Here is a 27,164-nt window from a genome sequence, read left to right as displayed (position 1 = left end):
GAAGCTTTTTTTTTGTTTTTGCGGTACACGGGGCTCTCACTGTTGTGGCCTCTCCCTTTGCGGAGCACAGGCTCCGGACGCGCAGGCTCAGCGGCCATGGCTCACGGGCCCAGCCACTCCGCGGCACGTGGGATCTTCCCGGACCGGGGCATGAACCCACGTCCCCTGCATGGGCAGGCGGACTCTCAACCACTGCACCACCAGGGAAGCCCTCATCAGTTGTTTTCACGGTCTGGATTTTGCCTTTTATAGAAAGCAAATGACTCTACTTAACCCCAGCTTAACACTGTAAAGTGTGTTCAGTAGTTATTGAAGTTGTTATAAGATATGAATGTGTTAATATTTGTGATGCATTACAGTGTCTGGCACATAGCAAGCCTTAAATGTGTGTGTGTTTTTTTTTAATTGATATACCAGCACCGTAATCATACAATAGAGTGTTATATTGCAAGAAACCTAACCATCTAACAAAATATGTATATATGTGTTTATGTCTGTTTAAAGCAAGACATAGATGTTTTGGAAGTATTAAAATTTCACAGAATATGATAATCATTCTAATGAAAATTCATCCTATCAGATGAGCTAAGGGGTGTTTAGAAAAATAAATCTAATTCAGGAAAAAAAATTTTAGATCTTAATTACTAATAAAATTTACTCCTATAAGGTTAAAACTCACAACTACACATTAAATCACCAAATTTATTATGAGTAACTTAGAATTTTAAAAAGTTATTCTTTATTTCAACTTTATATTTGTATATGACATGTCTGTTGTTGCCAAGGAACTGGTGACAATCGGTAGTCAACCTAACATTTCTGGAGAGAGATTAGGCAATAATAATAGTAGTGAGTGAAATTTCTTGCATGAATTATCTGCTATATACTTAAAAGAAACCTTGTATGCTTGATTCAGTTTGATACTCATAACAGCTTTATGAGACAGGTACTATGGATTTTTATTATTTTTCATTCTATGTAGGAGGAGACTAAGGTGCAGAAAGATAAATAGTTCAAGGCAAAGGAGCTAGTAATGGCAGAGCTGGGATTCAACGTAGATTTTCCTTTTCTAGCATCAAAACTCTCAGCCACTAGACCAATCTGACAGTAAAGCTCCTGGGAGACACAGCTCCTGGTTGCTGTCATGGTTCCCATCCACTGTAAGGACGGCGCCATCTGTGCTGCAGTTCCCAGACTGTGTGCCGAGGTGCCTGGGTTCTAACAGCAAACCCACCCAGTTGCAGTGGAGCATCTTACATTTTCAAAGGAAACAAAGTAACGCTCAACAGCACTACTCAACATTAGACATCTCATGATACTTTAGGGTTAAGCATAATTCACCCTGTATTACTTTTCATGGCATCATGTCTTTGCAAATCTGAGTTTGCAGGAGTTCCTGTGATAAAAACCAAGTACACGATCACCATGGAACAGAATTTGAAGGTCTAATGCCAAGAGTATATATCCAGTCACAAGATATTGTGGTTATTTAAGAATGAAATTAAGATTTTCTGTTTCTATTTTATGTATATCAATCTAAGTTTGGGTAAATTATTTCACTGCAATTGAATGGCGTATTTTTTGAAAGAGGGGCACCATGAAGAAAAGAATCTTGATACACTAAGGACTGTGTGAGCTGAGAAAGTTTGGGAACCCCTGGTCTACAACAGGAATGCTGCTCCCAAGAATACTGATCCCAGGAAGAATGATCCTAGGTGTCAGAATTGCTTTGTTCTGTTCATATCCAGGGAGAACGTTCTTGCCCATTTCTGCTATTTTTCACCCAGACCACGGGGTATATCTTAAAAGCTCTCTCACTATCTGACCACTTCCTTCAGTTTTTGGTCTGCCCCCCTTGAGCGATAATATCTCAGTGAATGTCTAAAGGAAAACAAACAATGAAACAACAGTAAAGTTTCTGGCCTTCTCTTTTTAATTTCCTCATCATTTGAGCCTCTTTGAGGTTCCTGAAGTAAACCAGCAAGTTGCAGTGGCACAACTCTATTCTATTAAATAAAGGGATTTTATTACTGCAAGCACTGAAAAAGGCTCATGGGAGGTAGACAGAGCAGCAATTCAAATACAATTTTGGACAAATACAATTTTATTTGGTAAAAAATGCCTTCGATTTGCAGTAATTTTAGTCTGCATATTTCATCATGTAGGCCTCTTTCCAACGTGTTCTGATATCAGGAAGCAGAGTAAATGAGACTTCTTGACAGTGGACGGAACTCCCACTCTGCCTCTGGGGTCCACTTCTGATGTCCCTGTGATCTGATCTCCCAGTCAGTCCAACTGATTACCCTTGCTACTCCCCACTCTTGAGTTCCGATGGATCCAGTCTTAAAAAATACCTTGGTGGTATCACTATCCTATGTCCAAATACATACCTGAAACCTATACAATAACTCCCCAACAAACGAACGAGTTCCATTCCGAGAGCACGTTCCTAAGTCCAATTTGTTCCTAAGTCCAATTTTTTCCTAAGTCCAACAAAGTTAGCCTATATACCCAACTAACACAATCAGCTATATAGTATTGTACTGTAATAGGTTTATAAGTCTTTTCACACAAATAATACGTAAAAAACAAACATGGAAAGTAAAGAAAACATTTTTAATCTTACAGTACAATACCTTGAAAAGTACTAGTTACATCACTGCTGATTTTATGCTTGCTTCTGGACATCCTGGGCTTGAAATAAAGATAATGTACTACTCTATACAGTACTGTATGCAAAAGCACAAACACTTGTAGAGGATGCACACACATGACAATGTACACCAGACAGGTGAACTAACACGTGATAGGACATGACAACGCACATTCGCATCTTTGAAAGTTCACAACTTGAAAGTTCGTACATAGGGCACTTACTGTAGATCAAAGCTAGCAAATGGAAAAAGAGGAAATGATTCTAAAACTGTAAAAGATAGATATATAACTCTCTATTTACCTATTTGCTAGGTAAAGCTGAGATAATTTTAATGGCGCAATGCCAGATATCAGAAATATTTCCTAAACTTTGGGCAAATCAAAAGACAGTGATTCCAAATATTTGATTTTTTTTAGGAATTCCAGAAACTTCAATGAGTTGTGACTGCAACCATCAAAATGCATAGCACAGGGAGGTCAGCTCGGTACTTTGTGACCACCTAGAGGGGTGGGATAGGAGGGTGGAAGGGAGACGCAAGAGGGAGGGGATACGGGGATATATGTATATGTATAGCTGACTCACTTTGTTGTACAGCAGAAACTAACACACCTTTGTAAAGCAATTATACTCCAATGAAGATGTTAAAAAAAGAAAGAAAATGGAGCTCAAAGCCAACCCAGGGGTCCAGGTTGGTAAGCAATGCTCATCTGGCACACCTCTCTTGGCCTTTTCCCTCTGCACAGAATCCATTTCTGTCAAAGGTAAACTTGACTCCATTCATGTAAGGTTAGCAAAGACCTCAAGGTAGTTTTGATTTGTCCACCTTTAAGCTATTCCAATAATTCTTTGGATTAGGAAGGTTCTTGGCTGTCAATGAGAACAGTTGAAAGGAGCTCTTTCATTTCTATTTTTCTCGGCAACAAAGAAATTGACTACCCCAGATGATTGATTTAACTCTTAAAAACAGAGGAAAAAAAATGAAGATTTCAGCTTACAATTCTATTCTCTCTTGAACTCTACACAATGTATCTTCCTAATCAATATTTTAAATGTCTTCAAATCCATATATTTTAATCCATCCTTAAATACAAGCTGTTTGATTTCCCCTCTTCTGTCTAGCAAACTCTGCAAGGACAACTTTCTCAAGAATATTATAGCATTTTCTAGAATTGATCCTAATGACATGGCCATTAAGTGAGAAGAATCCAAGTGAAAAGCATAAGAATTTGCACCTCTGGTCAGCTTCACACATTTTGTTCCTCTCCTCCACCTATGGTAACCACCAATCTCTTGTCTGTATCTGTCAGTTCATTTTTATTTTTTTAAACAACTTGACTTATTGTGATGATCATTTCACAGTATATACAAATACCTAATCATTATGTCATACATCTGAAAATTAATATAATTTATATGTCAATTACATCTCATTTAAAGAAAGAAGCCTCGGAAACTATTTGACACCACAAGGTACCCAATAGCTCTAAGTATCCTTGCCCATGAGAGGTAACAGTTGGTTCAGTTTGGAAAATTATGACAGTTTCATTAAAGTACTAAGGAAGTGGCACAAAATGTGGGAATTTTAAGGGGGAGGCATAAAACTTTATAATATTGAGGAAAAGTTTTCTAAAAGTAGGTCATTTCAGTAAATCTTACTCATGTCTTATTGGACAGATATGGTGCCACTAAACTATTATTACAAGTGAGAATGGGATTGGTTAGAATAATGATTTTCCTCTGGAAAATCTTGTCCACCAGGAGAGAGATAAATGAAATCATGGTTCCCCTAAGAAAGAGAGATGGAAATAGGTAGAGCTAGAGATATGAGAGAGATGGTATTAGTGGGGTAGCCAGCCAATCTCTGGCTTATCTACCTCATAACATATTTAAAACTTCTCAATTTATACATGTCTTGTACTCCCAGTAAGCTAGTGCTGATAGGGCCATAGCACCACATCTCTGTGAACAATTTGTCCCATTTTCATTAGGAAACTTTCTAAAGAGAGTTCATTCATTCTTTTTCGTCTTGATTTCCTATTGCCACTGGATTTCTCTATTCATAGAGTCCCTAGACAATTTTTACTTCTGTACCTTGGAGATTCATGCTTTGCCATTTATTTAACCTATAGCCCTCTTTTCAAGAAAATATTTTTATCCCTTTGTGTTCACAATCGCCTTAGCTAATTTCCAGCCGAGAGTATTCTTCAGGTCCTGGTGTCTGGTCCCAGGAGTACAGTTTTCTTGCCAAGTGATCTTCTTAAGACCTTGTCTTACTCCACCTTTGGAATTTACCAGACTTCAAGTATAGTAACGACACTGTATTACATACTTGCAAGTTGCTAAGAGAGTAGACCTTAAAAGTTCTCACTGCAAAAACGGTAACTATTTGTGGTGATGAATGTGTGAATTATCCTTAATTTCCCAATATGTAAGTATATCAAATCATCCCTTTGTACACCTTAAACTTACACACAGTCTTAATTACATCTCAATAAAGCTGGAAAAAATTACTAATGGGATGTTGTCTCAACAGCTGCCATAAAGTTTCAACTAATTTTCATTATCAAGACTTGAGTAAAAAGTTAATACGTTCCCAAAGCTTATTTGCATTGTCGTAAGTCATCTAGGTTTTACAACTTGCAAAGTCTAGGAAATCACCCAGAAAGAAAAATGCACATCTGTTTGTTTCTTCATTTAACATTGGCTTTGTCATCATATTCTAGTACAGCTTAGCGTTCCAAACTCAGATTGTTCTCAGGCCCAGCCTCATTTCTGTAAACAGGAGGAGGGGCAGGAAGGGCAGAGAGCGGTGATCAGAGTTGAGGTTTTCTTTTCTTGAGTTGTTTTATACAATGCTGTTACAGCATGAAGATTCTCTAAAGTCTGGCAAATAAGACAGCTTTCTTTTTACTAATGTAACTGATTATAGCAAAGCGGAAGGGATTCTGTTCATCTCAGTGAAGCAGATTCACAGCAGCCTGGTGTCAGCCTGACAGCCCTTTAATGGACATTGTCAGATGTCACCAGTGCAGTGCTGGCACCAGCCACGGAAGCAGCATAGCAGGCCCTGCAGGCAGCTCTGAACGCCTTTAAAACACTGAACTCTTAGCTGGGGAGTTTGCTGGCCTTTAGAATGAATTTTATCAAAGATAAGCAGAGTCAAAGCAGAAGACAAGATAAAAGGTGATGACGGTGTGAGTTAACAGCTGCGCTGTGATCAGAGTACCACAGCCTCTGAGGATCTGAAGGAATAAATAGGCAGAGACTTGAAAGGCTCCTCTGTATAGAGACACATAACTTCTCTTAGTCACACTAATTGTGAGACCGCATTTACATCCAGTTCTTAAAAAATGGGTACCGTATGCAGTATGTGTCAACTATGTCAGAGCGGTTGTGAAGAGTTCTACAAAGTTGTGCACTATGTTGATTCCAAACAGAATATTCTACCAAAATGAAAGACTGAGTCATGCCTTTCTATACCACCTTAGTTAATGCCATGTCTCTATCCTGAAGGTAGGTAATAAGATACAGTTCAAGAGAGAGTGGAACCTGTTCCCTTTTACCATAAAGTAGATGGAGTGGAGGAGAAATTAGAAAATCACAGATTTTATGAGTCTCTGACTTGCAAAAGTGTTTTAAAGAGCCAAGCTGTCTTATGTTTGATGTATTCTCCTTTGGGGCTTGAGTAATAAACACAGATATATGGAGGGAAGAATTTTATATCAAGTTTTAATGAAAGGTTAATCACTTCACCATCAATAAGTCATCTACTAGGAAAGACATTCTAATTCATAACTGTAAGGTTTGATATGTGTCTCCATTTATTAGGATGTAAGCAGAGAAAAAATGAAAAGAACCAAACTTAAAATATAGTGATTAATTGCTTGGTGTTTCTTGATGATAATAGATTCCTGTCAAAGTGGAAGCTGACTCACGATGACCTTGGTGAATGTTGACTAGTACTGAAATTCAATTAACTGCTGCATTAGAGTAGCAATGAACACATTCTATTGCAGGTTAGTAACATCCAGAGGAGACAAAACCCAAGGGTACAAGTTTTCAAGTATTTCACAGGGATAGCAGAAGAGTGAAATTATATGCAAGCAACTGGAAACTTCATATAATAGTTTCTAATATTATAATGAAATAGATGAAAATCTCTTGGTTCCTCTGTAAAGCCACAGAGCAGCAAGTTGCTAAGGAAATTTGCTAATAGTTTCTCTACAGATATGTTAAGGTCACTCGTGGTAGATTGAAAAGGTAGCCACAATTATTCGTGCTTTCTTACATCCATGCTCTTTGCAGAGGGCCTTTGCGGGTCTTTTTTAAAGGGGTAGAGACTCTTTCCTTACTCCTTGAATTTGGGCTGGCTTTGGCTAAAAGGGAAGCAAGTGATGTGGTATTACTTCCAACCTTCAGCCTCAAGAGGTCTTGCATGTCTCTGCTTGCTTTCTTGGACTCCTGAAGCCTCCATACTGTTAAAAAAAAAATCAACAAATTAAACTTGAAGATCTAATTACCTTTGTTCAAGGATTCATGAATCAGGCAACATCCCACCTAGAAACTAGAAGAGTGCTCCAAGAGGTTGTACAAAATGGAAAGTTTTTATAGGAAGTAGAGTGGGGCAAGGGAGCTATTAGCAAAAGAAGAGAAAGAACTATTTTCAAGCCAGGACATTTTATTTTGGGGGGAAAGAGAATGACAAGGGTTTTATCACACAGATGGCCTTTTCTTCCTCTGGGGATGGAGAGGACCCATGTGACACATGACCTTATTGGTGCTGACCAGAAAATTCCAGACGGGTTGATTAAAATTACATTCCTGGGAAGGTTAAAACTGCAATTAGGCTAGGTACTAAGTTGAGGTTTGGTATCCTGGACTTTAGCACAAGTGACAACTTTTGAGCCTGTGGTTTTCTCTTTAACAACATGAATAAGACCAGAATAGACTCCTGGAAGATGACAGACCAAATGGAGCAGAGTCAGGGGTCAGTCAGCTGATTCATCTCAGCCAAGGTGCAACGCATGTGGAAGAGCCCACGGAGAGTTAGTAAAGCCAAACCTTATCAGTCTGTCCAGCTAACTGCTGGGGTGGGTACATAACCAAGGCCAGCACAGACCTGCCAGTTTCACGGCGACTCAGTGATTCATGAGCTAAAGAAGCATTTATTATTTTAAACAAACAAGTTTTGCAGTGGTGTGTTACATAGCAACAGATAACTGATGCACTAGTGATTATACTATGTTGGAAAAATGTAACAAAAACTCATTTTTAATACATTATTGTATCTTGTTTTCTTACTACTGCTATGAAAACATCCTCCAGCATTATTATATAGGCACGTCTGTCTATAAACATGCATAAATATGTGATACTTTTTACCAGATTTGTATATTAATGGGTGATTGGCACAAGTGATATCAATAGGTATTCCTTCAGATCCTCAGGAATGAATAGAGTCAGGGGACGAAAACTTCGGATTAAAACTCAGTGTAGAAAAGGTTGGGAAATCAGTCAAGTTAGGCTGTTTAACTTATTTCACCCTCCTGTCAGTTGAGATGGCAATATAGCGTCAACCTTTGCTTCTCCCTTTTTCTCACAATCTAGATTAAAGCTTGTAGGTCGTAGCAGTCTCTGAGCTTTCAGAAACTGTCTCTTCTATGTCCATTGGCCACTGCGTGATAGAGCAGCCTTATGATCGTATGGCAAGGACATGCTTAGGCGGGTTTCCTAAACCAAACCACTTTCCTTTTAAGCCAAGTTTTACCAAGAAGGCCTTTCAGCCTGAACGAAATTTTAAAGTTTCATTTTTTAAAAAAATTTTTGTTTTTTACAATCTTGTGGTAGTTTCAGGTATACAGCAAAGTGAATTAGTTATACATATACATATATCCACTCTTTTTAGATTCTTTTCCCATGTAGGTCTTTCTAAAGTAGAGTAGAGTATAAAGTTGAGTAGCGTTCCCTGTGCTATACAGTAGGTCCTTATTAGTTATCTATTTTATATAGAGTAGTGTGTATATGTGAATCCCAATCTCCAGTTTATCCCCCGCCCCCTTATCCCCTGGTAATCATAAGTTTGTTTTCTGCATCTGTGACACAGAAAGACAAATATCATGTTTTGTTTATATTTGGAATCTAAAAAAAAAAAGGATACAAATGAACTTATTTACATTCTTCATTTGTAATCCCTCAAAGGTTGCTTTATAGCATCTTCCTAATATTCTTTCATGACCCCGCAGCATCCCAGAATCACTTCCTCCTGTCTGCCACTCCTCATTCACTGCCCATGAAACACACACTCTAATTACAGCATCCAAATGAATCTTTCACCTTTAGTTTTTTTTTAATCTGATGAACAATGAACCATAGGAATGTTCATGTTTCCTCTTTTCACAGAATGCTAAAAAACTCAAATATATGTTTATTATTTAAAAATTTATCCCTATATATTTTTCTTATTTGTCAAAATTAGATTACTGCTCGGAATTTGGAAAAACCCCATTTTTTTCTTAAAATAAATAGAAGCAAGAAAAGTAATCAAATAAATAAACCTTCAAAATAAGAGGCACGAGGTGATTAAAAAATATAGTAGTTGGTGAGAAATGCTAGTTTTGGTTGAGAAAGATGATGCTAGTTTCATGGAAAAGGTATAAAGGTCTCAGATATATCTTTGTACCTGAAAGGGTGTGAGGCTATTGAACAGAGTATAATGAACATGGTGTATATTTCAAGTATATGAAAGTCATGAGTTTAGTAGTGGAGGCGCCAGTTAAACAGGGACCTTACAAAAGCAGTTAGTGAGTGGTGAAAGAAAAGAATGAATAGGGTGTTTTTATGTTTTGGAGATTAATCCTTTGTCTGTTGCTTCATTTGCAAATATTACAGGAAGCTCAGCTCGGTGCTCTGTGATGACCTAGATGGGTGGGATGGTCGGGGGAGGAAAGTCCAAGAGGGAGGGGATATATGTATACATATAGCTGACTCACTTCATTGAACAACAGAAACTAATACAACATTGTAAAGCAATTGTACTCCAATAAAATTTTTTTAAAGTGAATAAAACCACTAAGAACTTAAAAAAGAAAGAAAGAAAGAAAGACTAGTGTGTAAGCAGTTCATAGTGTTGTAGCTATCAAAGACTATGGATTCAAATCCAAGTTCAGGCATCTACAAGATGTATGACCTTTGTCCTATTACTAGTGTGCCTTTGTTTGCTCATCTGTAAGACAGAGTAAGTGATAGGGCTGTTATAAAGATCAAGTTAATATTTAATCTTCTAAAATCCTTTTTTCCTCATATTCTGCCACATTCACCTCCCTGCCTCATTGCATTTTGAGCCTCTGTCCTGGATCATTCTTTCAACAGATCCCCTGGTCTAGCCTACCATTTCATTCATGCCTCTTCAAACGCCAACGCCTCAGAGTGTCCCAGAGGTGACTATCATTCATGTGAAGCCATATACATGCCACTCTGTCCCCGTCCTTTGAAGTAAAAGCCTTTTTCTTTAGTCTCCCAGGCCTCCACTGAGTCTCTAAATGCTGCTCCAGAGTTAATGATTAGGAATGTGAAGATGTAGAAACAAAGAACAGCTGTAGGGTGGGGAAACTGGTAATGATTTAGACTTTAAATCGGCCACATAGCAGAATCACCGAACTCCCAGTTCCCTGAAAGATACAGATAAAGGCACGACACACATTCGTAAGTTGTTTTTACAGGAAGCAGACCCACCAGATGAAAACTGCTGAGCACAAGCACATAGACCCTAGACCGGTTGAAACCAGAAGGATGATGATGCTTGAAACTTCACCTTGATGCCAGTCATCCCACAACTGTGCATGAACTGATCACACACCCTGCAGCACCCCCCCCCCCACTGCTGTTAAAACCCCTTCCCTGAAAGCCACTGGGGAGTTGAAGTCTTTTGATTATGAGTTGTCCATTCTCCTTGCTGGGTGCCCTGCAATAAATGCTGCACTTTTCTTCACCACAACCAGTATCAGTAGTTGGCTTTACTGCACACAGGAGAGTTGACCTAAGTTTGGTTCTGTAACACCTGCATTTAAAATAGAACCCCTTCCCACTCAGCACTCTTTCTCTTCTTACTCTGCTTTATATTTCTTCATAGTGCTTGTCAACATCTGACATCAGAGTCTACATTTAGCTGTTTCTTTCTTTCTTCCTACTAGAATATAATAAGTTACAGAAGAGTTGAGATTTTGACTTGGTTGTTGTGCACTGATTTAAATACCTCAACCTAGAAACTAGGTGACTTATAGTTGTTTCTCCCTAAATATTTGTTCACTACATGTTGAGTAAATAATGTTTAAAGACACTTCTGTTTATTCTCTCAAGACAGAGTTTTTAAAAGACTAATGACCAGATTTCTTTTGTGTGCAAAACCTGTATTTAGATAAGAGTCTAGTACCTACAGAAAAAAATAAATATTTTATTTACTGTTATGTTTTCAAGAAAGGATAGAAGCTGTAACATGGTTATCACTTTTAGTATTTTCATGTAATTAAATTACCAAAACACAGCCTACTTTAGACTATAATTCATACATGCTAATTCCTCAGAGCAATTTTACTTAATAGAGTAGTTTGGGAATATAAATCTATCGTGTTTCCATTAAGTAATATTTTTGAATTCCTTATACAGCACTAATACCAGCTCTATTCTTTAGTTGATAGCTATCTTTGATGGATAGGTAATTGAAGCCTACATTTCAAATTTGAACAATGTTCCTAATTTGAAACATAAAGCAAAAGTTAATTCCTACCATTTTAAAACCAACTGCTAATTTCTTCCAAAAAAGTATTCTTTGTGTTTTAGACCTGGGGGGTGGGGGCAGAAACCAGTGAGAGAGCGTCAGGAAAGTCAACCTGAACCATTCTTCTCCATCTATCCTGTGGAACAAAAGTCTTAATTTCCTTGGGGGAAGGTCACAAACACTGGTCCTTAGGGTCCTGTGCAGCTAGGGCAAAGGAACTAAAATACAGAACATTGTCCTTCTGGGAGAGAGGCAGGAGGTATCTAGAAATAGAGCCTCAGAGCGCCAGGGCACCTAGGAGACCACCCTCCCTGACACCAGGGACCCCATGCCTGCTTATGACGTGGCTTACTCAGGAAAACAGAGAATTCCCCCTCCACTGCCCTCTATCAAAAAACACTAGGAAGTTAGAGTAGAGCACTGCTGGGGAAGGCACAGGAGGAGGACACAAACATGGGAAGTGACCTTCTCTGAGGCACCACCAGAACGGAAAACCTGAAGCTGAGGATGCCACAGCCTAAATGTCAAAAGAAATGTGGGATGGGTATAAAAGAGAAAGGGCTTCAAGAAGACTCACAGAAGGTGGTATCATAAGTCATAAGATATATAGAAATGGAATATGTACCTACCCCCCAAAACCACACAGAAAGGTGGTCTGTATCTACAGATACAGGTAGAAAAATGAGTGGAACATTTTTTTAACCTGGGAAATATGTTTCAGGAATCAGAATAGGTTATGTATTCAGAGGGTAGTTTTTCATGACCCTGACTTTCTGCCAGAACAGCTTTGGTTATTTAGTTTGTATGTGATGAATGTGAAACATGCTCCCTTGCACTTTCAAAGACCAAAGTTTGAGGGACTGTAATGAAGAAAGAGCAACAGTCTACATGACGTTTAATGTTTGCCCAAGTTACAAGCCACTGCCACTGACTGCAGCATGGTTTGAATTAAGGGCAAGATTTGGCCAAGTCCATCTTCCAGCTTGGTGACTCCACCAACTCTCTGAATGGTGTGTAGTAAACAGTTGTTCATACTCTTGTATCTTCAGCACACCATGGTTTCTCAGGCTTGGACATATAAGTAATGAAAACTAAAACTTTGTAGTGGAAAAGAAAATATATTATTCAACAGAAGGCCAAAGATATTAAACATATTTTAGAAATGACTAAATGATATAGGTAATTCAGTATCTTTGAATGTTAATGGTCAAGGTACAGTTTTTCATTTAAAATGTTTTGAGCTTGTATAATCATAGTTTTCCTAATGGTTAAATAACACATTTTATTAAACACCTACAGAAACACTATCCAATTTCTGGAATTATAGTGTTTAATTTTGTGGGGTTTTTAAACATTATTTTTATATAAAGATAGATGGCTATAGTTTAGTTTTTATTTGGCACTATAACATATGTAATTAATTATGTGAATTACATACATTTGAAATAGTAATAACTAACTTTTCAAACGAAATAAGGATCTTTAAGAAAATGGTGGTCTTTTTCTGTGACTATCAATATCAACATTTCAAAACTAAAATTAAAATATACTTGATATCCAAGATTTTTATGACTTTAATATTTCAGCATGCCTGTTAATATAAAAATTTAAGTAACCAAACAATTAATAGGAATAGATTCCTCTGAAATTTATAGGTTTTTTTTCCTACTGGTAATGAAGCACATACAACACAAGGAAAAACTTTCTTCCTGTGTCAGTTTCCTGTCAACTGAAACAGGAAATTGTTGAAAGTAAAAGAGATTCAGTTGAAATCCATTATCCACAGTTTACATAAAAATGGTTATTCATATTATGATTTAATAAACTAATGAATAAATTTGATATTATACTCTGAAATTGCCCTACGCTATCTACTCCCTGGGTCAGAGTAGAGATTATAGTTTATGGCAAGGGAGACAATGCAATCCCAGATTCAAACCACCTCACTTTTCAGACTGAACAGTGGTGGGACCAGGAGAGTAAACCAGAGGGGATACTGGAACCACACGCTAAATCAGAATTGTCTCCAGCAAACTGGGACCTATGGTCACTACAGTTAAGTATCTGCTATTCCATCTCAGATATTCTACTGAGACCTCTGTTTGCTCTTCCTGCACCCACACTTTTGGAGCTCACTTGGTAGCTAGGAAGCAGAGATAATGAATATAGCTGTAGAAGCAGCAAGGAGCAAGGTAGTGAGCTTGTAATAAAAGTTGCAAAGAACTGACAAAGAATAGGCACAAAAGACTCTGAATAGGCTTTCTTTATAGACTTTACTGGCTTGGCATCTGAGATGAAAAATCTGAGTGAGGGAATGAAGCACTGGCCATTTACCTTTGCACACTGCAGATTGTGGAGATTGATGGCATTGTGTTCTTGTATAGCACACTGGATACATGGAAAGGGTACATGGCCTGCCTCAGTGCAGCAAGTTTATGTCTGATTTATAAGCTGTCTAGGGCTCTCCATCAAAATAACAGAAAAGATTTTAGTGTTGCTTAGAATGGCATTCTGACTTTTGTCTAAGAATAAATTGTGATTTAAAGTGTATCACCTCTTTGATGAGGAAATCAAACTCCTCCTCACTGCCTACTTTACAACTTATTTCAGATAAGGCCCTCAGTCTGGTTTGTGGCAGGTAAGATTTCTTCCATTTTGACAGATTTATTTTGATTCTGCCAGTAGCATCGCCAAATAATGGTCTGTTCTAAAAGGGAAGGTACTTACTTTTGCCTTTGAAGACTTAACAGCTTATCAGGGGGTAATATTGCAACTATTATAACGTACATTGCTTGACTGAGGAGGGAGCTCCCACCTAAGACTTCCCTTAACACTTGAAGAGCCTAACCAATGTAGAAAGGTATAAGAATGGCAGTCAGCCTAATTTTAGGTTAAAAAAAGAAAATTGACATATAATCAAACAGGAATCTCTGTGTTTTCATGAATTTGACATGAAGAAATGTTCTACATAGTGTTTTGAATAAGTGCTTCTTATGAACAGACAAATCTCAAACCTTCTTTCTAAATAAGTCCAAAAATAAAATAAGTGTATGTTGAAAGAAGAAAGAAAGAAAGAAAGAAAGAAAGAAAAGAAGAAAAGAAAACCTTAAAAATCTTAAAGGAGCTTTATTCAAGGTGATATCTGAGGTCAATGAAAATATGAAAAGTTGACCAACCATTTGTAGTCAGGAAATTTCAACTTAAAACTATAATGAAATACCACTGCATGCTCATCAGAAGGGTGAAGATCAAACATTTTGAAAATAGCAAGTAATAGAGAATATGTGGAGTAAGTAAACGTTCCTACACTGCTAGTGGGGATATAAAATGATACAATTACTTTGAAATTCAGGTATATATTAGGTTTGAAGGGACACACACCCTTGATCCATCAATTCTAATTCCAGGATTATGCCCAAAACAAATGCATGTTTATGTACACCAAGCATAAACAAAACTATTCCAGGTATTATTTTTCATAATAAGCAAAATCAGAAACAAATCACATTTCTAGGAAAAGAATTGTTAATAATGCAATATATCATACCACTGAATATCATACAACAACAGACATGAATGCAGTACAGCTACATGCATAAACATGGATGGATCACAATTGTAATGCTGAGTCAAAGAAGGTAGTCCTCAAGGATATACCCATGAATAAATACATTTTAAAAAATAATATTAATGCATGACGATTTATATAAAAACAGGAAAAACAAAACTCTACTTTGACAGATAAAAGTAGGGTTAATATTTGGCAAGGGATTAGGAGATTATGTTAGGGAATGGACAAATAAGAGTCTTCTAGGTGATGGTACTATTTTATTTCTTGATCTGGGTGGTGGTCAACCCAGGTATTTCCTTTGTGGTTATTTGTTGAACTGCATATTTACAGAGGGTGGTTCTAGTATTTATCTGGTTGTATTTTACACTTCAAAAAGTAAAACAAGTTCAGTAATACACCAAAAACCTCCATGAATAACAATGACACACTTTATCAAATCAGGCTAACTCTAGATATTCATACTACAGTAGAACAGATTTGACGGTGTTAGTGGATAACAACCTGCATCGAGACTACTGAAACAATCAGAGGTATAAATAAAATTGTTTGACATGGAAACAGTTTAACAGTCTTTAAGTAATGACTACCCTACATTACTCCATCTTCATTTGTGATGTGAATCAAAATTTCCCAGGCCTTTATTAAAATTAGTACAGCAAATTTGAAATGTGATGGGGAGTTTCATGAAGATGATTAGAAGATAATAGTACACTTACAATATTATTTACAAAAATTAATTTTGAATGAAATATTACTAAAATTATTTTATCATTTAAATAAGAAAGTTGCAAAATGGAAATTTACATATAGCTATTTACATATATTTATTATTTGTAGTTTTTTTTAAAGTTTTATTTATTTATTTTTATTTATGACTGTGTTGGGTCTTCGTTTCGGTGTGAGGGCTTTCTCTAGTTGTGGCAAGCGGGGGCCACTCATCGCGGTGTGCGGGCCTCTCACTATCGTGACCTCTCGTTGCGGAGCACAGGCTCCAGACACGCAGGCTCAGTAATTGTGGCTCACGGGCCTAGTTACCCGCCGGCATGTGGAATCTTCCCAGACCAGGGCTCTGAACCCGTGTCTCCTGCATTGGCAGGCAGATTCTCAACCACTGCGCCACCAGGGAAGCCGTGTTTGTAGATTTTTTGATGATGGCCATTCTGACTGGTGTGAGGTGACACCTCACTGTAGTTTTGATTTGCCTTTCTCTAATAATTAGTGATGTTGAACAACCTTTCATGTGTTTACTGGCAATCTGTATATCTTTGTAGAAATGTCTGTTTAGGTCTTCTGCCCATTTTTGGATTGGGCTGTTTGCTCTTTTGATATTGAGATGCATGGGCTGCTTATCTATTTTGGAGAATAATCCTTTGTCATTTTCTTGGTTTGCAAATACTTTCTCCCATTCTGAGGGTTGCCTTTTCGTCTTGTTTATGGTTTCCTTTGCCGTGCAAAACTTATTAAGTTTCATTAGTTCCCATTTGTTTATTTTTATTTTTGTTTGCTATGATTTATGTCATAGAGTGTTCTGCCTATGTTTTCCACTAAGAGTTTTATAGTGTCTGGCCTTATATTTAGGACTTTAGTCCATTTTGAGTTTAGTTTTGTGTATTGTGTTAAGGAGTGTTCTAATTTCATTCTTTTACATGCAGTATTCCCAGAACCACTAATTGAAGAGGCTCTCTTTTCTCCACTGTGTATTCTTGCCTCCTTTATCAAAGATAAGGTGACCATATGTGTGTGGGTTTACCTCTGGGGTTACTATCCTGTTCCATTGATCAATATTTCTGTTTTTGTGCCAGTACCATACTGTCTTGATTACTTTAGCTTTGTAGTATAGTCTGAACTCAGGGAGGCTGTTTCCTCCAGCTCCATTTTTCTTCCTCAAGACTGTTTTGGCTATTTGGAGTCTTTTCTGTTTCCATACAAATTGTGAAATTTTTTGTTCTAGTTGTCTGAAAGATGCCATTGGTAGTTTGATAGGGATTGCATTGAATCTGTAGATTGCTTTAGGTAGTATAGCCATTTTCAAAATGTTGATTCTTCCAGTCCAAGAACATGGTATATCTCTCCATCTATTTGTATCATCTTTAATTTCTTTCATCAATGTCTTATAGTTTTCTGCATACAGGTCTTTTGCCTCCTTAGGTAAATTTATTCCTAGGTATTTTATTCTTTTTGTTGCAGTGGTAAATGAGAGTGTTTCCTTAATTTCTCTTTCAGATTTTTCATCATTAGTGTATAGGAATGCAAGAGATTTCTGTGCATTAATTTTGTATCCTGCTACTTTACCAAATTCATTGATTAGCTCTACTAGTTTTTTTTTGGTAGCATCTTTAGGATTCTCTATGTATTATATCATGTCATCTGCAAACAATGACAGCTTTACTTCTTTTCTGATTTGGATTCCTTTTATTTCCTTTTCTTCTCTGATTGCTGTGGCTAAAACTTCCAAAACTACGTTGAATAATAGTGGTGAGAGTGGGCAACCTTGTCTTGTTCCTGATCTTAGTGAAAATGGTTTCAGTTTTTAACGATTGAGAAAAATGTTGGCTGTGCGTTTGTCATATATAGACTTTATTATGTTGACATAAGTTCCCTCTATGCCTACTTTCTTCAGGGTTTTATCATAAATTGGTGTAGAAAGCTTTTTCTGCATCTATTGAGATGATCATATGGATTTTCTCCTTCAATTGGTTAACGTGGTTTATCCCATTGATTGTTTTGTGTATATTGAAGAATCCTTGTATTCCTGGGATAAACCCCACTTGATCATGGTGTATGATCCTTTTAATGTGCTGCTGGATTCTGTTTGCTAGTATTTTGTTGAGGATTTTTGCATCTATGTTCATCAGTGATATTGGCCTGTAGTTTTCTTTTTTTGTGACATCTTTTTCTGGTTTTGGTATTAGGGTGATGGTGGCCTCGTAGAATGAGTTTGAGAGTGTTCCTCCCTCTGCTGTATTTTGGAAGAATTTGAGAAGGATAGGTGTTAGCTCTTCTCTAAATGTTTGATAGAATTCACCTGTGAAGCTATCTGGTCCTAGGCTTTTGTTTGTTGGAAGACTTTGAATCACAGTTTCAATTTCAGTGCTTGTGATTTGTCTGTGTATATTTTCTATTTCTTCCTGGTTCAGTCTAAGAAGGTTGTGCTTTTCTAAGAATTTGTCCATTTCTTCCAGGTTATCCATTTTATTGGAATCTAGTTGATTGTAGTAATCTCTCATGATCTTTTGTATTTCTGCAGTGTCAGTTGTTACTTCTCCTTTTTCATTTCTAATTCTGTTGATTTGAGTCTTCTCCCTTGTTTTCTTGATGAGTCTGGCTAATTGTTTATCAATTTTGTTTATCTTCTCAGAGAACCAGCTTTTAGTTTTATTGATCTTTGTTGTCATTTCCTTCATTTCTTTTTCATTTATTTCTGATCTGATCTTTATGATTTCTTTCCTTCTGCTAACCTTGGGGTGTTTTTGTTCTTCTTTCTCTAACTGCTTTAGGTGTAATGTTAGGTTGTTTTATTGATATGTTTCTTGTTTCTTGATGTAGGATTATATTGCTAATAACTTCCCACTTAGAATTGCTGCATCCCATAGGTTTTTTGGTCGCCATGTTTTCATTGTTATTTGTTCCTACTTATTTTTTTAATTTCATCTTTGATTTCTTCAGTGATATCTTGGTTATTTAGTAGTGTATTGTTTAGCCTCCATGTGTTTCTAGTTTTTTACTAATTTTTTCCTGTAATTGATATCTAGTATCATAGCATTGTGGTCAGAAAAGTTACTTGATACAATTCCAATTTTCTTAAAGTTACCAAGTCTTGATTTGTGATCCAAGATATGGTCTATCCTGGAGAATGTTCCATGAACCCTTGAGAAGAAAGTGTATTCTGTTGTTTTGGGATGGAATGTTCTATAAATATCAATTAAGTTCATCTTGTTTAATGTATCATTTAAAGCTTGTGTTTCATTTATTTTCATTTTGGATGATCTGTCCATTGGTGAAAGTAGGGTGTTAAAGTCCCCTACTATGATTGTGTTACTGTCAATTTCCCCTTTTATGGCTGTTAGCATTTGCCTTATGTATTGAGGTGCTTCTATGTTGGGTGCATAAATATTTACAATTGTTATATCTTCTTGGATTGATCCCTTGATCATTATGTAGTGTCCTTCTTTATCTCTTGTAATAGTCTTTATTTTAAAGTGTATTTTGTCTGATATGAGAATTGCTACTCCAGCTTTCTTTTGATTTCCATTTGCATGGTATATGTTTTTCCATTCCCTTACTTTCAGTCTGTATGTGTCCTAGGTCTGAAGTGGGTCTCTTGTAGACAGCATATATACAGGTCTTGTTTTTGTATCCATTCAGCCTGCCTGTGTCTTTTTGTTGGAGCATTTAATCCATTTACATGTAAGGTAGTTTTTGATATGTATGTTCCTATTACCATTTCTTATTGTTTTGGGTTTGTTATTGTAGGTCTTTTCCTTCTCTTGTGTTTCCTGCCTAGAGAAGTTCCTTTGGCATTTGTTGTAAAGCTGGTTTGGTGGTGCTGAATTCTCTTAGCTTTTGCTTGTCTGTAAAATTTTAGTTTCTCCCTCAAATCTGAATGATATCCTTGCTGGGTAATCTTGGTTGTAGGTTTTTCCCTTTCATCACTTAAATATGTTCTGTCACACCCTCTGGCTTGCAAAGTTTCTGCTGTGAAATCAGCTGTTAACCTTCTGGGGATTCCCTTGTATATTATTTGTTGTTTTTCCCTTGCTGCTTTTAATATTTTTTCTTTGTATTTAATTTTTGATAGTTTGATCCATATGTGTCTTGGTTTGTTTCTCCTTGGATTTATCCTGTATGGGACTCTCTGTGCTTCCTGGACTTGATTGACTCTTTCCTTTCCCATATTAGGGAAGTTTTCAACTATAATCTCTTCAAATATTTTCTCAGTCCCTTTCTTTTTCTCTTCTTCTTCTGGGACCCCTATTGTTTGAATGTTGGTGCATTTAATGTTGTCCCAGAAGTCTCTGAGACTGTCCTCAATTATTTTCATTCTTTTTTCTTTATTCTGCTCTGTGGTAGTTATTTCTACTATTTTATCTTCCAGGTCACTTATCCGTTCTTCTGCCTCAGTTATTCTGCTACTGATTCCGTCTAGAGAATATCTAATTTCATCTATTGTGTTGTTCATCATTGTTTGTTTGCTCTTTAGGTCTCCTAGGTCCTTGTTAAATGTTTCTTGTATTTTCTCCATTCTATTTCCAAGAGTTTGGATCCTCTTTACTATCATAACTCTGAATTCTTTTTCAGGTAGACTGCCTACTTCCTCTTCATTTGTTAGGTCTGGTGGGTTTTTATCTTGCTCCTTCATCTGCTGTGTGTTTCTCTGTCTTCTCATTTAGCTTAACTTACTGCATTTAGGGGTTTCCTTTCACACGCTGCTGGTTTGTAGTTCGCTTTGTTTTTGGCATCTGCCCCCAGTGGGTAAGTTTGGTTCAGTGGGTTGTGTAGGCTTCCTTGTGGAGGACACTGGTGCCTGTGTTCTGGTGGTTAAGTCTGGATCTTGTCTTTCTGGTGGGCAGGACCGAGTCCAGTGGTGTGTTTTGGGGTGTCTGTGACCTTATGATGATTTTAGGCATCCTCTCTGCTGATGGGTGGGGTTGTGTTCCTGTCTTGCTCTTTATTTGGTATGGGGTGTCCTGCACTGTAGCTTACTGGTCATTGAGTGGAGCTGCGTCTTAGTGTTGAGATGGAGATCTCTGGGAGAGTTTTTACCTTTTGATATTACGTGGGGCTGGGAGGTCTCTGGTGGTCCACTGTCCTGAACTTGGCTCTCTCAACTCAGAGGCTCAGGCCTGATACCTGGCCAGAGCACCAAGACCCTGTGAGCCACACAGCTGGAAGAAAAGGGAGAAAAAGAAAAAAAGAAAATAAGTAAAATAAAATAATTAAAATAAAAAATAAATTATTAAAAATAAAAAGTAATAAAAATATAAGAAGTAAGAAAGAAAGAAGAGAGCAACCAACCAATAAACAAATTCACCAATGATAACAAGTGCTTAAAACTATACAAAAAAAAAAAAAGACACAACCCTAGGACAAATGGTAAAAGCACAGCTATATAGACAAAATAACACAAAGAAGCATAAACATACACACCCACAAAAAGAAGATAAAAAGGATAAATATATATATATAAAAGAAGAGAACAACCAAATCAATAAATTTACCAATGATAATAAGGTCTGAATACTAAACTGAGAGAAACTTAAAACCAGGAACAAATTAGATACAGAAAGTAAACCCCAAGTCTACAGTTGTACCCAAAGCCCAACATCTCGATTCTGGGATGATTCGTTGTCTATTCAGCTATTCCACAGATGCAGGGTACATCAAGTTGATTGTGGAGCTTTAATCCGCTGCTCCTGAGGCTGCGGGGAGAGATTTCCCTTTCTCTTCTTTGTTCAGACAGCTCCCAGGGGCTCAGCTTTGGATTTGGCCCCGCCTCTGCATGTAGGTCGCCGGAGGGCGTCTGTTCTTCGCTCAGACAGGACGGGGTTAAAGGAGCCGCTGATTCGGGGGCTCTGGCTCACTCAGGCCGTGGGGGAGGGAGGGGCACGGAGTGCGGGGCGGGCCTGCGGCGGCAGAGGCTGGTGTGACGTTGCACCAGCCTGGGGCGTGTCGTGTGTTCTCCCAGGGAAGTTGTCCCTGTATCCCAGGACCTTGGCAGTGGCAGGCTGCACAGGCTCCCCGGAAGGGGGTTGTGGAGAATGACATGTGCTTGCACACAGGTTTCTTGGTGGCGGCAGCAGCGGCCTTAGTTTCTCGTGGCCGTCTCTGGGGTCTGTCCTGATAGCCGCGGCTCGCGCCCGTCTCTGGAGCTCGTTTAGGTGGTGTTCTGAATCCCCTCTCCTCGCACACCCTGAAACAGTGGTTTCTTGCCTCTTAGGCAGTTCCAGACATTTTCCCAGATGCCCTCCCTGCTAGCTGTGGTGCATAACCCCCTTCAGGCTGTGTTTGTTCACTCAGCCAACCCCAGTCCTCTCCCTGGAATCTGACCTCCGAAGCCCGAGCCTCAGCTCCCAGCCCCCGCCCGCCCCGGCGGGTGAGCAGACAAGCCTCTCCGGCTGGTGAGTACTGGTTGGCACCGATCCTCTGTGCGGGAATCTCTCTGCTTTGCCCTTCATGCTCCAGTGCTCTCCTCTGTGGCTCCCAAGCTTCCCCACCCCCATCTGCACCAGTGAAGTGGCTTCCTAGTGTGTGGAAACTTTTCCTCCTTCAAAGCTCTCTCTCAGAGTTGCAGGTCCCATCCCTATTCTTTGTTTTTGTTTTGTTTTTGTTTTTGTTTTTTGTTTTTTTGCGGTACGCGGGCCTCTCACTGTTGTGGCCTCTCCCGTTGCGGAGCACAGGCTCCGGACACGCAGGCTCAGCGGCCATGGCTCAAGGGCCCAGCCACTCTGTGGCATGTGGGATCCTCCTGGACCGGGGCACAAACCCATGTCCCCTGCATTGGCAGGAGGACTCTCAACCACTGTGCCACCAGGGAAGCCCCCCGTCCCTATTCTTTTGTCTCTGTTTTTTTCTTTTTTTTTTTTTTTGCCCGACTCAAGTACGTGGGGATTTTCTTGCCTTTGGGGAAATCTGAGGTCTCTGCCATCATTCAGTAGGTGTTCTGTAGGAGTTGTTCCACTTGTAGATGTATTTTTGATGTATTTTGGGGGAGGAAGGTGATCTCCACATCTTACTCCTCTGCCATTTTGAAGGTCCTCTATCGAAAGTTTCCATCGTTGACCTGTCCATTCAAGTAGCTCATTTTTCTTTGTGTTTCCATTTTAATTTATGATTTATTTGACTGACTTCAAAAATATATTTTTTGTAGTTTTGTAGATAAAAAAGAAAACTCTTCTTATATCTGTTACTTTGTCTACAAGTCCACATACAGTTGCAATTTAAAGGCATATATTTCTGCGTGGTATAATTAAAAATGTGTTCTTCATCTGGAAATAGGAATGCAGCTTATCTATATAAATCTTTTCGGGTGTATTGTGGGTTCCCAATTCTCAAATGAGATTTATGGTAAATGGTTCTTCACACTTTACGATGTAAAATGCATGTGTGTTAGTGGTTATGATGAGATTAAAAGAATTCCATTTTTTAAACAGCCAATTATGGTTATAGTAAGGCATAAAGATCCAGACCACAAATGGTCAGGTCTATTACGTCTTACAAACCCATTATCTGAACATTATACAGTCATTATTTATTATGACAGTTGAACAAGATAGCTTCATGAACATGATCAAATCTGTTCACTACATAGTCTTAGCTTTAATATCTATATAAGCAGCTGCTTCCAACAGGACTGCAGGGCTAAGACTGAAGATACTATGGAGAAAGTAGCTGCCTTGTCACATGATGTGAAGTATTCCTCTTGGAGGGGTTAGATGAAGACTATCTTAACCAGTAAGGCATGTGCCAGTTTGCAGAGCGCTACAGAACCTTGCAGATACTTGTGACTGATGATCAAGGTGGAAGAGATGGCTAAAACTTGTACAAGGGAGCCTTTGCTTAATGATTTAAAAAAAAAGTGTTGTAAGACATTTGGTAGCATAATGTCTTGTTAACAACCATGAGATCCAGAATTATTCAGACCAGGGCTTGAAATTCACCTCTGCTTTTTATTAACTGTGTGAACTGGGCAAAACACCTAACCTCCATCTCCTTTTATTTTTCATTAAAATGAGAAACATAATCCTTCTCTTCTGTGCTTGTTCTGAGTATTAGGGGAAAAAAGGTGAATTAAGTAAAACGAGCCTGGGAAATAATTTACATATTTAGATTAATCTATTCATTGGTTTGTCTGTACAATGATCATAAGTTTAAAGAAGTAAAACCTATAGAAATAAAATGTATTCATTTCATGGAGATTATTATGGAAATTTATTGTTATTTGCTTGGTGCTAATGAATAGTGTTAATTTTAGTTTACCTTCAGTAAAACCTGATTATTTTGTTTTGCTCAGCCAGCATTCTTCACACTAGGGGTTGATTTCCACACACACCTCTAGCCCTGCCTCTCTCCTAAGGGGACCTGTCTTTCCTTTGTGTTCAGCCTAAATCAGTAATGTTACAAATTTCAGTCACCTGTACTAGAAATTCAGAGACACCTTCAAGTATTTCATTATCTATATAGAAATTGTTTTTACAAACTTCTGAAATTTACCCAGCACGTTTTTTCTTGGACAATTCTTGCTCTATATTTACTGTTCTTATCAAGGCCCTCCTGTCTTCTCTGCAGTTGTTGCCTGGTCGATAACGCACCACTTTTCTCTGCCCTTCCAGTTTTGTTCTGTTATTGTGAATAAGCTGCCCAGACTTCTATAAAAGCTGGTGTCCACACTCATACTTTAGATTCCTTTCCCTCCCTCCTCTGCAAGGCACAATTCTACCAGTTTTATAGTCTTTCTCCAGACTCTATTTTTTCTTTCTAGTAAATAACTCAGACTAGCTATAAATATACTAGAATTTCTCCATCTTATATATATATATATAATGTATATTTATATATAATAGATATATATATTTACTATATCTATACTGTATACACGTACTTGCATAAACACAAAAATAAATTCATATCAAACTAAATATATATCTGTACATGTGATGTATATATATGTAGATATATAAATATACATATCTAGATATACCTATATCAGATCTATCTACTACCTACTGAGCTATCTCTCTATTTATTATCTCTCTATCATTTTCTTTGTTATTTTGCCTGTATCAGTCAGCACAGGCTGGATTATGATCTGGCATGTAGGAATGCCAAAATCTCAATGAGTGGCTTAAAACAGCAAAGACTCCTTTCTGCACACACTGCCTGTCTCCCACCAGTTGGGAGGTGTCTGTGCTCACTGAGTTTCTTTCGGGTGATGAAGCAGTCTTCACCTTGAATGTTTCTGGTTGCCGTGCCAGAGCAACTGAGATCTCTGAAGGATCTCAAACCAGCAATTAAATATTTTCACCCAGAAGTAATATTCATATCTTAATACACATATCATATCTTGGGCACCACTCAGGGTTAAGGAAGCTAGGAAGTTCATCCGTGTACCCAGAAGGCAGAGTTAAAAATATCTGATGAATGCATTATTTCCGCAGACAATCTACCATGTTTTTTCTTTCAGTTATTTTCCATGTTGGAATTATTTTTCTTTTTTTAGTTGAAGTATAGTTGTGACAATCTACCTTTTATCAATAAATATTCAGTTCTCCCCATAGGCAATATATACTCACCCAGTCCCCGAAGGAGACAACCCAAAAGTTCAGCCCAGTAGAAACATCATGGTATCCAATTTTAATTTCAGGAGCTCTGAAGGATGCTCAGTTATGTCTCTATCAGACCCAAGTGGTTCCCCTTGATCTAGAAACCTATGCAATAAAAGGATGAGCTCTCTTTCTCCTCATACATTCAAATTCCATAGGTGGAATGGGGATTATATGATTACAATAAATTCCTGTATTCAGATAAGTGAAGAGGAAATTAAGCACTTGGTCTATAGTAATTCTGAGATGTCTTTGGGCGATTAAGTGGGGATGGAGGCCTCCCCCTGGGATGCAGCTCCCTTGTTCTTGGAAGGCCCTGACTCTGCCCTCCTGCAAGTTGTTCCTTTTCTTTATCCTCTTTGCTCTACCTGAAGGGATTTGTGAAATGTGTATTTTGTGGGTTCTGAAGAAATTTTTAGCCCACAGTATGGACCTAGACACCTGGGGATACAAATTTTGTTTTAGGTCTTCAATAGTTTTCTATTTTCTTTCAGGTAGTTAGAAAATATAGTCCTCTCAAAAATGTAATGAGCTTTTTGTCTGTTTAATTCAGATGGCCTCCAGGTGCTAAGAGCCCAACGAAACTGATAACACAGTAAACAGAAGGGCCAGATTCAAACCTATGCTGTGGGGTCCAGTGTCTGTGTTCCTGGTTACAACGCTGCAGTGACTTTCTTTCTGGACATTTAACTTTCCCACCTGTAATCACTTTAAAGGGCAATGATTGCAACATCACCATATTTGTAAAGCTTAAAATATTTAGAACATACTAAAGGTCTATTCTTTGTATATCAAAAAGACCTAGTTTATTTTATTCAGTTTATATATCGAGGTTTTGAGATCATAGAGTATTCCAAGCTCACTCCATTTTATCAATTTTTCACTATCACATCTTACCTAACAAGCAATAATGTATCTTACAAGTGATATTATCACCCTCAATCATATCAACTTCTCTAATACAGATTTCACACAATTTTTAAAATTTCTAACCAGTAACATTGCCTTAGTTTTATGTTTTAGCAGCACCTCATATTGTCACATTACTTGAAACAATGATAGTCAGTATACAAGTTTTTTTGTTGTTGTTCCCATATCCAATTCTTGTGACTAATCTTACTTTACTCCGCTCTTATATATTTACAAATACAATATTATTTTGCAGAATATGTATGTTGTTATATTGCTTATATTGTTCTGTAGCAATTGATATTGGTTTTCCACCTCTTAAAAAATGCCTTGTATCTTGATTCTGTCACTCACCAAATTGATAGCCATCTCTCAGAGGTAAGAATCTTCTGCAGATTTGACAGGAATCTGCCATGTTATCAATGAGGTAACTGCTGAAAATGTTAAATAGGTTAGAAATCACATAGTACAGACCTCTAAATAAAGAATTTTACATTTTGGGGGTCTGATTATTTAAGCAGCAACAGAATAAGAAGCTATGGTCATACGAATGATCCATGAGCAGCTTATCTTCAAAGATAGCACTGGCTCAGAGGTATATTATCTGGGACTGTGGGGGAGGCAAAAGGCACAAAACAGAGGCTAGAAAACCAGTGTCTTCTCAGCATTCTGATACTTACAAGCTAGGAGACGGACAGTCACCCAAGCACTACAAGTTTTAGTTTTGTATATTAATCATAAAATGACTGTCTTGCATACATTACAGTCACATTGTAAGCATTCTTGTGCAAGGACGTTAGACATTCTATCGCAGTCATCATAGTATCAGCTGCAGTATCACGAATAGCATTTATTGAGTGCTTTCTATATGAGAAAGGTACTTATTTGTTTGTTTTTTAATTTTATCTTTCCAGTAAGCCTAGGGTGTAGGTACTG

Source organism: Orcinus orca, chromosome 4 (assembly GCF_937001465.1).
Source record: "Orcinus orca chromosome 4, mOrcOrc1.1, whole genome shotgun sequence".
NCBI classification, from domain to species: Eukaryota; Metazoa; Chordata; class Mammalia; order Artiodactyla; family Delphinidae; genus Orcinus; species Orcinus orca.
The sequence above is the reverse complement of the archived record's forward strand: the minus strand, read 5'-3'. Positions refer to the sequence as shown.